The sequence below is a fragment of the Thalia democratica genome, chromosome 7 (assembly GCF_965202585.1).
Source record: "Thalia democratica chromosome 7, ktThaDemo2.hap1.1, whole genome shotgun sequence".
NCBI classification, from domain to species: domain Eukaryota; kingdom Metazoa; phylum Chordata; class Thaliacea; order Salpida; family Salpidae; genus Thalia; species Thalia democratica.
Window position 1 is genome coordinate 39,477,778 of NC_139171.1, and position 12,753 is coordinate 39,490,530.

Sequence of the window (12,753 nt, forward strand, 5' to 3'; positions counted from 1 at the left end):
AACACTACTGCCAAACCTATAAAAAACAGTAAAAAAGTTTAAATTTTATAAATTGTTGACTTTGAAACTATTTGATAGTATATTTGAACTTAAATTTTCAAGTTATGAAGTTTTTTAACTACCGGTTGATACATAACTGTTTATGTTTTAAGTGTTATTGAAAATTTAGCACTGCTACTTAAAAATGTTAGTCTGAAACTGGTCTTTTAATAATTTGTACAACATGCAAATAAAGTAAAAATTGATCACGACCATTGTTTAAAGAGAAAACAATTATCGTCATTAAAAAGCTTTTAACGGTAAAGCTGACCTATTACGTTTTTTAAAGCTAATTATTTTTTTTAACGTCTATTTATCTTAATTAAAGTACAAATGTTAAACAAATTTGGGTTTAACTTATAAAAAAGCACTCCTTTAGAAATATTTTTTGCCTATTTTTACTAAACTTTATGCACAGACAAAAAAAAAAGATAATATAAAAAAATTATTTTTCTCGTATGCTAATTCTGATTTTTTTAAAATTAGATATGCCCCATACCAATTTTCAACCTGAACGGGACAGACTAGCACGGTGTTTATTTAGCACGGAGTGACATTTTAACACAGAGTGTCACTTTAGCACGGAGAGACCTTCGTGCTAAAGCGTTACTCCGGTCTAAAACTACACCGTGCTAATGTGTCACTCTATGCTACAGTGACACTCTAACTAAGTAACAAACCGTACTAAAGTGTCGCTGTGCGATTTTGAAACCTACCAATATTTTAACTAAACAACCTTAAATCTTAGAGTAATTTTATCCATATAAATCAAATAAGCCTATTTAAAAATATTCTAGAAAGTTAATTTGTAAAGAATCCATGAAACTGAGAAAAACAAAATAAGTTAGAATAAAAATTGAATTTGACAGATCACACTGAAATAAGATTTATTCTCAATCACGCTCTTTTCAAAGTGAAGCTTGAGTAGTCTAGTCAATTTTTGTTGTTGTTGAAAATGGGTAGGTTTTCAACAACGTAATTGTTCAACATACAATAATTTTTAACAAAAGAAATATATTGAATTGACAACTCCATCTTCACTTTTAGTAGGGTGTGGCGGGAAAAAATCTTATTTCAATGTGATCCGTCAATTATCTCAGCTTTATGTATCCTTTACAAATTATTTTATAAAAATATTCGTAAATGTGCTAACTTTTTTTTATTGATAAAGTTGCTCCAAGATTGAAGTCTATTCATTTAAAACAAGTATTTTTAGAAAACAAAGTAATATAATTTTTTTTCTTTCATTATATTGCGCCTTACTAAAAGTTTAAGCTTGAGTATTCAATCTCTCCTTTTTTTAAAATTGGCTAAATGTTAAAAATTCGTATGGGGCATACATAAAAACAAAAGTTAAAATTTATAATAGTAATAAATTAGGAAGCATATGAAGAAAACATTCTTAAAAAGTTTAGACAAAAATAAAATATTACTAGTTTTAAATTTTGTCTGTATTTAGTTTTGAGTTACACAGGCAAAAAATTAAGCTCTAAAAATTAAGTCAATATTCTATTAAAACTTGTGCTGGTAATAGAACTTAAAAAAAAAAGAAAACAGTTTTCCCTCTAAATTAATTGAAGGGTTGATCATGCCAATTCGATCATCAGACCACAAGTTTCGGTAAACTGAGACCGGTTACTTGTGGTCTGATGATCGAATTGTCATGATCAACCCTTTTGTTAAATTTGAGCTTGTCTCACGGCAAACGAAAGTCCGGACTTGTTCTGCAGACTTTCGCCGATTTTGTTGATTCTAAATTAATTGTTGTAAATTAACTCTCAAAAGTTTTCAAAAAAGATACTTATACAAAATTTTATTAAAACTGAATTTTTCCTTAATGCTACTGTAAATTAAATAGTTTCATTATAAAACTATCATAACTTTTTTTTTTTCAACATCAAACCATTATTTTTTAGAAATAAATTACTAGCTAATAACGGAAACTGAAAGTTTCATAAAAGTTTGTTACAAATAACAGAAGCTTATAATGGATTCTTTATATTGAATTGTTAAGTTTTATTAACTTTTTTCAAAGTTCTATTCAGGAGATTTTTTACAACAACTTTTAAACTTTAATGCATTTTATAACAAGAAAACTTGGAAAAAAATATATTTTTTTTCAAATAAGACTTAATAAATTAAAAAATGGTTTACGTAATAAATTTATTTGTTTAGTATCAAAGTATTAACTGGAACAGAATTACTTTTTTTTTGCTGGCCAGACTTATACAAAAAAATTTCCTGTTTGGTATACTGAAAAAAACTACGTTATAAAATAAGTTTCTTTAAAAAAACTTTTAATGAAGTGATCATTTAATAAGGACTATTTTGTAGGAAAATAAAGTTAAGAGCAAACCAATTTTTTTTGTTCCTAATATTATCAAAAGTTCCCACTACGTACAATTATGTTGTTTTTAAATAAGTTTTTAAACAAAACAGTTATTAATAATCAAAAGTCAATTTGATCAAAAATTGTATTAAAGTATTCATATTCTTTGATATTCTTAATATAGTTTTACTAAAATAGATAATAAAAAAACACATATTTAATATTGGAAAAGCATTCTTGTTTAACTTTGTGAAAAAAGTTTTTATTAAATAACTTTTTTGAAAAAAAGACCATAGCTTTTGAAATAAGTTGCTCAGATTCTACCTGATAACCAAAAAAAGTAATTAAAAAAAGAATTTTCATCATATAAATGATAGTTTTCTTTAACTAAGTTAATGAGAAATACAATGCTAATCTTAACTAAAATGAAAAGCTTTTATTAAATATGATTGTTATTAAAAACACATCATTTAACAAAACACTAAAAATTAATTACACATTTGTATAACACATTGTTTTAATAAACAGCTTTTAGAAACTTCTAAATTACTATAAAGATTAAAAGATTGATTAAAATTATTCTTTGATGTTATAGTTAAAAAAACATATGCAATATTAAGACATAATGCTAAACTATTCTAACAATGAAACTTGTTGCACACAAGTAAGTATTGATTGTTTTCACTGAAATTTGTGTCACACAAAAACTTTTTACTATTTTGCTTTGATTTGCCCGGCCAACCATTAAAAAGAGATTACAATTATGGCTTAATTGCACAACAAAATGCAATAAAATAAATCGTTCAACGCTAATTGACTTTTCAAACAACTAACTCTGCCTTAAGTTTAGCTTTAACTTTTTGTTTATAAAGAAGCAAAGTTTTATTTTTACAAAATTTTATTAAAAAATTTCCATTTGATTAATAAAAATCTTTTAAAATTAAGTAAGGTAAAAAGCACATTAAAGTTTGTATACTAAATTTGTTGGTGTATTTAATAATAATTTTCAGATACGTACAAGACTATTTAAAACAATGCTTAGTTTGAATTAAAATTTCAAATTTATTTCAAATTCTTAATTTCTTTTTGTTTTTTGCACAGACGTAGAACTATATTTACTTTTAACTTCTATTGTATTTTAAAGTTTAAGCATTTTGTTTTAATATAAATATTCTAAACTATATAACATGATAAAAAAAAACTTAACGTTTATAATACTTTAGTTAAATTTTATCACTTTAGTTAAAAAATATTGATTTTTTTAATGTACGTACATATTTGTTTTATACAAGCTTGTATCAACTTCTAACAAGCCGAAATGTATGAAACTATAACCATTCGACCACAACTAAACAAACTAGTATTATAATGAAGATTTTAAAATCATCAAAAACAGTTTGTAAATTTAAACAAGATAAAAAAATAATTGCGTTATACTACTCAATATGTTTAAAATTTGCGATAAGTTCATAACTAAAATAGTTAATAATTAAGTGTTTAGTTCGCATAGTTAAATTTATCAGTTGTAAATGAAACTAAGACTGATTTTTCACTGACTAAAGCAACTTTTTTTTTGAACAAAGTTAATAAACCTATTGTGTTTTAAAAATTAATCCAAATTTAAGTACAACATTAAGCAAAACTTTGTTATATCATTAATATTGCTTATTGAAGGACATAAACACGCTCAAAATATTTGGTTATAGGACTTTGTGCACGGAAAAACCTTTCGGTTATCAATTCGTACACCACAGATACCTTTTAACGTCCAGGATAGTATTATTGAATTGATTGTCTTATTGATCTGTTTTTTTGTTTGTGTCATTTTAATAAAGCGTCTAAACTTTAAACATTAGTAAACATATGTATTTCAAGATATTTCTAATAAATGTTTACTTAACGTGTTGTCTGAACTGGCCTATATGTGGCGTGTCAAGAGATTTTAATGCGTTAAGCAACAATACAAAATAAAATAAATACAAAAAGAAATGATTGATTAAAAAACTGTTATACATTGTCGACATTGTTATAATAGTCGACTCGAAAAGTTATAACAGTCGGACTTAATAACATACATTGTACCTAGTATTAATTCTTTATCTATAGTTATGACTTACCTTTAGTACAAGGGTCGGTAAACTGCGGCCCGCAAAAGAAAAATTTGCGGCTCGCGAGCATGTAAATGTGGCCCGATGAACAAAAACAGGTTATAAGTTGATTTTTTTTTGGTGATTTGTTGTAATTTGATCAATTTAGTTTTATGTCCCTGTATACCATTAAAACTGTGGAAAAGTCAAACTAGCTTTCTAGAAATGATTTTTATTTGTTTAGAATTTAGATAATAACTTCCGTCTTACAACAGCAATTGGTTATCTAAAACAAAGCTTTAAAAGTATTCAAAAAAAATTAGTTTTGTAATACACTTTTATTAAATAGATAAACTAAGTACAAATGTATTCCATTGTGTAAAAAAGTAACGCACAGTAATTAACTAATATATCATTTCTTTACGATTTAATTATTTTGTTTAAATTTTAATTTATATCTAAGTTTCTCTTATTAACGTTTTATCACTTTATATTGTAATTGAGTGTGAACAAAAACATTTAAAATAATATAATATTAAGACATTAGGTATATTAAATTGTTTAACACTGGTTTGACATATTTTGATTTTTTCATAAATTTTCTTTGCACCTTAAATTCAGTCCTATGTACACAATCTCTGATTTTTGGATTCTTTTTTAACTAATACTTAATTTAGTAAAAACTATTTAGAACAATTCAAATTCTTAAAAAAAAAGTTTTAAAGAGCTACAACTTAAAAAGTAATGTAAACACAAAAAACAATTAAAAAAACGTATGTAGATCTTAAAAATATCTACAAGCTATTTTTTTAGTTTTGCTAAGTATCAATTTTTTTAGATATGTCTAAAATTATTTACAAAGTATTGTAATTTCTAATAATTTTTAAATATCTCAAAGACTCTTTTAAAAAAAATGGCTTGTAGATATTGATAAGACCTACATACGTATTTTTCATTTTTTAAAATATTTATTTCTTTTTAATTATGGTCTCCTGAATATTTTTTAAAGAATTTGTATCGTCGGAAGTTAATTTTCCAAATTTTAATTGTCATGTAATCTTACTTTTTTTTAAAATAATATTTCTTTGCAAACTTATTTAGTTCCAATGCAATGCACACTAACATACACAGATGTTCTTTTTTTTGAACTAACTTTTTAATGGATACTTGATTTAGGTATGATAAATTCATTAAGTCTGTATGTTGTTAATCAAAGTAGTTTACACTTTTTCCTTTTTAAATGGAAGATAAAGCAATGAAGAATTTTAACAACAAAAAATAAATTGTTTACTTTATTTATGGCTTAATAACTTTTTATATTCAAAAAAATATATATATTAGAAGTCTATGTGTCCTTTCAAAGCTAACTTACTTTCAAAGCTAACGAAGATTTTAAAAGTTGAAAGTTTGGCCTGCGAGTACCAACTGCCTGCCGACCCCTGCTTTAGAAGGTACAAACATTCTCATACTTCATCTTAACTAAAAAGACTTCTTAAAAAAATTAAAAACCTGTCAGTAATTAAACATTAACAAAAAATACTAAACTATACCAAAATTCAAGCTAATTTCCAAATAAAAAGCAAGATTATTTTGTTTTATCTTTAAATGTATAATTCATCATTCACTATTTTTGGTAATACACTTTTCATCATTTTAATTTATAACATGAATTTTGATATGAAAAATATCACAAATATCTATAAGTTCCTAATCAACATGTATTACCATTTTGATTTGAATCTAGAAGTAGCTTAAAACATTTGAAAAAGGTTTAATCAAGTAAATTGGTTTTCCTACCAAGACTTTAGAGGTGTAGTCCCTCTTGATTATTGTAATATAATGTTTACAAAAACAAATTAAGGTTATCAATTTTTTTTAGAAAGTTTAGTAAAAAATACTTAAAGGCTTTACTTACTTTTCAATTTACAAAAAAAAAGTCTCTTGTTAAAGTAATTAATTTAGTAATAGTTTAAGATTTCTTTTAGATTTTTCATAAAATAAATTATTTGTTAAAAAAGAGTTTAATTAAATTCCATGCAGTTGTTTTCATTAGAATTTTTTTAAAAGTAGAATTGGTTGTAAACGAATTTTGTAGATATATCTTAAATCTTTACTAAGGCTAAAAAGACACAAAATGACTAAGTTTAAGTTGAAAAAATGTTGACTTAAAAATTCCTAGTTTCAAATTAAATCAATAAAAAGCTTTAGCTGAAGTTCGTAATGGTTAATAAGTGTAATAAAGAGTATTTGAAAAAATTTTAGTGATCAAAAATTGAAATTTATCGTAAAAAAACTGCTGCTATTATGTGCATACATTTCATAAAAAAGTTACACAATTTATCTAAATCAACCAAGCAAGTCATTTTGTATTTTTTTAGCGATGTTTTTTTAAAGCAATACATAATCTTATAAAACAACATAATCGTTTTTTAAAATCAAAGTTTTAGACAACTAAAACCAATTACAATTTTAATGCATACTCATAAGCTTATTATTTTGGTACGAATAACTGAACATCAAAAGTTTTTCAAAAAGAACTACAGTTTTGTAAAGATTAGCCTAAGTTTAGTGTATACGATAAGTTCTATAGTTTTGGAATAATGTTAAAAAATGTCTTAAAAAACAAGTCCATGAAATAAAATTACACGTTTTTCAAATATTTAAAAAACAAAAACTTTAACACTGTATAAAGTAGTATAATTTGCTACTCATTGTCCGTTTTACTTTTCATATTGTTTTAAAATGATTTTACGGAAATAAATAAAGTATTACATAAAACGAAACTTACTTACAACACTAAAAGAAGCTAGTATAAACACTTAAAGTAGGAATATTATTTTAAACTTCATAATAATTCAGTTTTAGTTACTATACTAGTATAACTTTTTCTTACACAGCTATCTTTTAGTTTGACTATTACAGGAATTTATATTTAAAACTTATCTCACCCAATAAAACATGTTTAATGTTATTTGAGTTTTTTAGTGTTTGTTGAAAACAATGTGTTTTTTAATCTTTCATACTTTGCTTGCATGTTTTTAACTTCTAAGTTTTTACCTTAAGCAGCTTTTGTAATAAAACTGAAAGTATAGGCTTTTTATATCAGAGTGGGATAAAAAGGGAGGTCAAGCGGTCATTGACATTTTTGGTGCCTAAAATAAAACCAAATTGTATACATACTTGAATAGAATTGAGTTTCGTGTAGTAAAAACTTTTTTTGTTTCTTTTCTGCTTTACTATTTCAAAAGTTTTATAAATTTAAATGCTGTTAGTTTTTCTTATTTTGCAGGTCAAATAATTTTCATAATTTTGTCGAAAATTGGCTCGCAAAAACTATACAAAATTTTCTGCAATTCTTATTTGTAGTTATTATTTTAACCATTTAAATATTGTTTAGTGTTTATTGAAAAGCATCACAAGATGTTTTAATAATCAAAATTATATTATTTTTTTTGATTTACAACACAAAAAAACAATCAAATATGCTTCAAAAAACAGTTTTGTTCTGATTGATAAATTATTCTCTAAACTTGTTACGAACTTCAAAATACGTATTTCAATAAAAATCAATTGAGGCTTCCTTTAAAATTGATTGATTTATAAGATCCTCTCAATATACCCTTAAATTGTCCTAAAAGCGCCGTTGAGTTTTTTATAAAAAAGCTAAGTAAATTCAAAAGATTATAATATCGAAAGTTTTGACTTTGAGTTTTCAAACAACTTATCATATTTTTTCAGGAAATGTTTATTATATCCCATAAAAATTAAACTATTATATAAGTGTATATACAATACACACAAACTTTTAAATGAGTTTTAATGTAACCTGGTAATTCAAATTTATCAAATTTGTTTATGACGTCTGCTAAAAGGCTACATTGAAAATTCAGTTTGAATTGCAAAATATAAACTAACAGTAGATTGTATATTTTATACTTGTCTTACAAAGAACAACCAACTTCTAAAATAAAAAATGTTTGATTATTATAGTTCAGCCAGTTTTGTTGATCAAATCCTAACAATACTAGAACAAGCGGCAAAAACTTTTCCAGATCCAAAAAAGATCATTGAATGCAAAGATGCTGAAACAGGCTGTGATAAGCTCGTTTTAAAGTGCACACGAAGTGACTTGGATAAATGTAAATGGAGAGTTTCTGTACCATCCAGTCCTACGAAGATAGAGGTTAATGAAAACATCTTCACTTTAGATGATATTTTCAATCCAAAGGCTCAGAGTAGTAGAGAAAAAATGAGAAGATTGAAACAGAAAGAGTTAGATGAAGTGCTTGGCTTGTGTAGACCTGACAACAGTTGTGAGCCTGAGATTAAAAACGATGCTGAGCCAAAAAATCCTACTAAAAGTACACCCTGCCTAAGCAACTATAAAATAAGTTTCAGAAAGTACATGACTAAGATGGCTGGCTTTGAAAAATTTAGAAGCAATAAAAGAAGAAAACAAAACAAGATCAACTTTTCCAGTAAGAAGATAAATAAAGCTTTACTTTGCAACAATACTATTCCAAAGAATCGCATAATTGTTACCACCAAAAACTCAACTGCTTTGAAAAGAAACTTTTACAATAAAAGTTTTCGTGCTAAAAAAAGTAAAGAAATCTCCACAATAGACGATGCAAAGTTACCTTTCAAAAAGTGCCGTTTGGCTAAAGAAAAAACAAGTTTAACAAAAAGGGATGAAAGCACCACTTATGACTCAAAGTTGCCAAAAAGAAGAATTAAAAGGTTGAAAATAAAAGCTGATAGTAAACAAAGTGTTGAATATAATGGAAAAACCAAATAAATTTCTTAATAGCTAAAATCTTTGTTTTTTGTTTATTACCAGTGTATTATAAAAGCCAATACGCGAAAAACAATTTGGTTATATAAACAAAAAAATACCATATATAACTACTAACTACAGTAACCTACCAACTAGGTATGATCATTTCAATCATTTAAAAATATTTTGCGCTTACAGTACTTTAATTTTGTCTTTTTAAGGGATTATAAGGTAAGATTGCTAAAATTTAAATTGAGCTTGTTAATGGTAAAAAGAATGTTGTGTAATAACATTAATAACCAGACTTAAAATAGTAAAAAAAACATCAAAATATGTTAATATTGCTTCATTAAACTTAAAAAATCGTTATAAACAAAATATATTATTTTAGTACCACAGATGTTCTTGTGCTAAAACTTTATTTCAACTAACATTGTTTCACTGCTCTCAAATAAATTTAAGAACAGATCTACGGAGTCTCAAAAAGCTCTAAGAATGTATATTATTTTAGTATATATTTTGAATTACTAATTAGAATTAGTTTTAATTAAAAATGAAACTGCTGTAGAATTTTTTATGATACTTATCTCATTAGATAGTAAAGTTAATAATTTGCTAAGCTAAAACTTTTTGCATTGAAATTAAAAAAATTGCTAATAAACAACTGAACAGATAAGTCTAGAAGTATATCAAAGCAACTACCTTAATAAGAACAACACTTGCTGTACCACGGATGTTCAAATCTTTTATCAGCCTAGCCACATATCAAACGCACATACTTACGCGGGTCTGAATACCACCCCTTTATTATTCAATTTTAAAATCAAAACACTTCCACAAACTTTGTTTATATTTTTACAACAGCGTAAACTTTATTTAAAACTGTTGAAAAAAATATTTACTTATTTAAAAAAAAATATTTCAACAAAATAATCAGTCTTAAACGGGCCACAATATGACTAGCGCGTAACAGATCGAAATAAACAAAGTAACTTATTTTTGCATTTGAACTTTTGTAATAAAGTTTTCTCTGAATTAACTGTGATTTATTGTGCTCTGAGTTATAAACTTACAAAAAGGGATACGTTTTTTATAAACTTTGCTCCATGTTTGATCTTGAGAAAACTAAGTTGAAATAATCTACTAAACAAATACAAAGTTGTATACTAACTGTTTAGTTGTATTAATACATAGTTGTAAAATTTTCTATTTAATACGTTTCATTCAAGGTAAACTTTCTTAAACAAAAAACAATATCGTTTTATATATCATTAAATAATACATAACTTTTCAAAAAATAGTAATCGCAGTGTTTTAATTAAATGAGTGTGTAAGAAAACCTCTGCTGATATAAATCTTTAGAAACATGGTATTCAGTAATGCAGTTCGAAACAAAACATAAATTTATCTCTTCAAATTTCTGTACACCACCATTTATCATAAAAGTCATGTATACATTTTAATGTTTGGTCCTGGACAAAAGATATCCGTGGTGTGCGACTCGATAACCGAAAGAGTTTTTTCTTGCACTAGGTCCTAGGACCAATTATTTTGAGCGCTTTTTTGTTGTTCAATAAACTATATAAAAATATAAATATCTAACAAATTTTACTTTATACTGTAAACATTAAGACATAATAAAAGTTATTAACAAGTGCATTTTAAAATAGTTTCTAATTATGTATACTGTTTGCTGTTCATTCATAGAGATTATATTGTTAAATACGTTACGCTTTACAACTATAGTTATTAATAAACAAACTTTTTATACAAGCAGTAATTTTTGAAGAAGTAGTTTTTCTGTAAGTTTTACATATTAAGTTTATACTTCTTTCAATTGCAATATTCTTTAGAGAAAATTTACTGCCGCAAATATAACTTTATATTCTATTGTTTGATATATCTTACCAGATCTATCTAATATTAAAGCTTACAATTAAAAGAAAATCAAATTGGTAAATAGCAAAAATTGTACGACAAAGAATCTTAAACTTTTAAAACAACTTATATTTTTATTTGCAGTTGTTGATATTTATTTTTTTTATTTAATTTTTTGCTCCATCTATCTTCTTTTTAGACAGATTGCATGCAACCCTATATTTGATTGTATATAAAGCTAAAGTAATTTGATGGACACTTTTTTGTGAACATATCTAGAATTAATATGTGGATATCAATTATAATTTTATCAGTATCATTATGACTATTCAAAGTTTTTGTACTTTAGCTGTTTTCACTAACAGATAAAACAGTATTTCCTTTTTTATTAGAACTGCTGCTTAAAACACTACTAACATTTTGTCATGTGCATTACATTATATTCTAATATTTCTGTCTGTGCTTATCATTTTCCTTGAAAAATAACAACAATCATTTTGTTATTTAAGCTAGTATGTTTTTTTGTGTTATTTATAACCTTTTTTGCTAGAATTAAAGCTAGCAGAAAATTATTTTATTATCAGTGCCGTTAAAATTTAAATATATAGTTATACTTAACCAAGTTATATGTACTTCATTCTACAAGGATCGTTTTTAAACCTTTAAAGCTGTTTTTAACCTACGGTTGAACAATCATTTAAGTTTTAAGGTAGCTGCAACTGTCTTAAATATTTATTAACAAAATTTTCTAAACTTTTTGTCAATTTTTAATTTTTTTAACAGTTAACTGAACTAATTAATGCTTGTTTTCTACAATTTCTTTATCCTTTATCTAAAAAGAATTCTTCCTAGCCTTTTGTCTTTTTTTAGCATTTACTGACTAAGTATCATTTAGTTCTTAATCACCCTTCACTTCACCTCCTTAGGTGGGAAGGAATTTTTTCTATTTTTATCTACTGACTTGGTCAGTAACAAATTTATTATTTCGTTCAATAAAAATATTTTCAACTCTATTTTTTTGTTTTCCTAATCAGTTTCTTCTATCAAAGTGTTTGTTACTACTTAACTTATATCTTCGTTTTTCTTGCTTAAGAACTTTTTGTCAACCATTTTTGTCTCATGCAGTTTAGTTTCGAAAGTTCTTTTTGCAAAAAATTCTACTCACAGGATTGCCACTGGTTTTTGGGACTATTTGTATTTGATAGTACACGTTTTTGGGTCAATTTTTAGTTTTAAGTAAAGTTTAAAAACTGTGTTAAGTAGTATAAGAACATTGAAAACATACTGTAAAGGAGTTTTTTCATAAAACAAATGTTTGATGATGACAATTTTTTTAATCTATATAATATATTTTTGTGTCAAATTGAAATTTTTAGTAATTTACATGTAATGATTTTTAAATTTACCATTTTTTTGTCAAAACTTCTTAATTTTCAGGTTTTTCCAGTACTCCAAAGTTTTGAGGCAACCCGGCTTTTATCATCCGAACAGGATTCTAACACGATACAATGAGTAAAACCAAACAGTTTATTAACAACAATTTTTTTTCTACTTTACTTTAACGTGTGCATATTGTTATCGTCTTTATGAATAGCTGAAAACATTTTTAAACATCTGCGATAGTTTATCAATAAAAACATTTA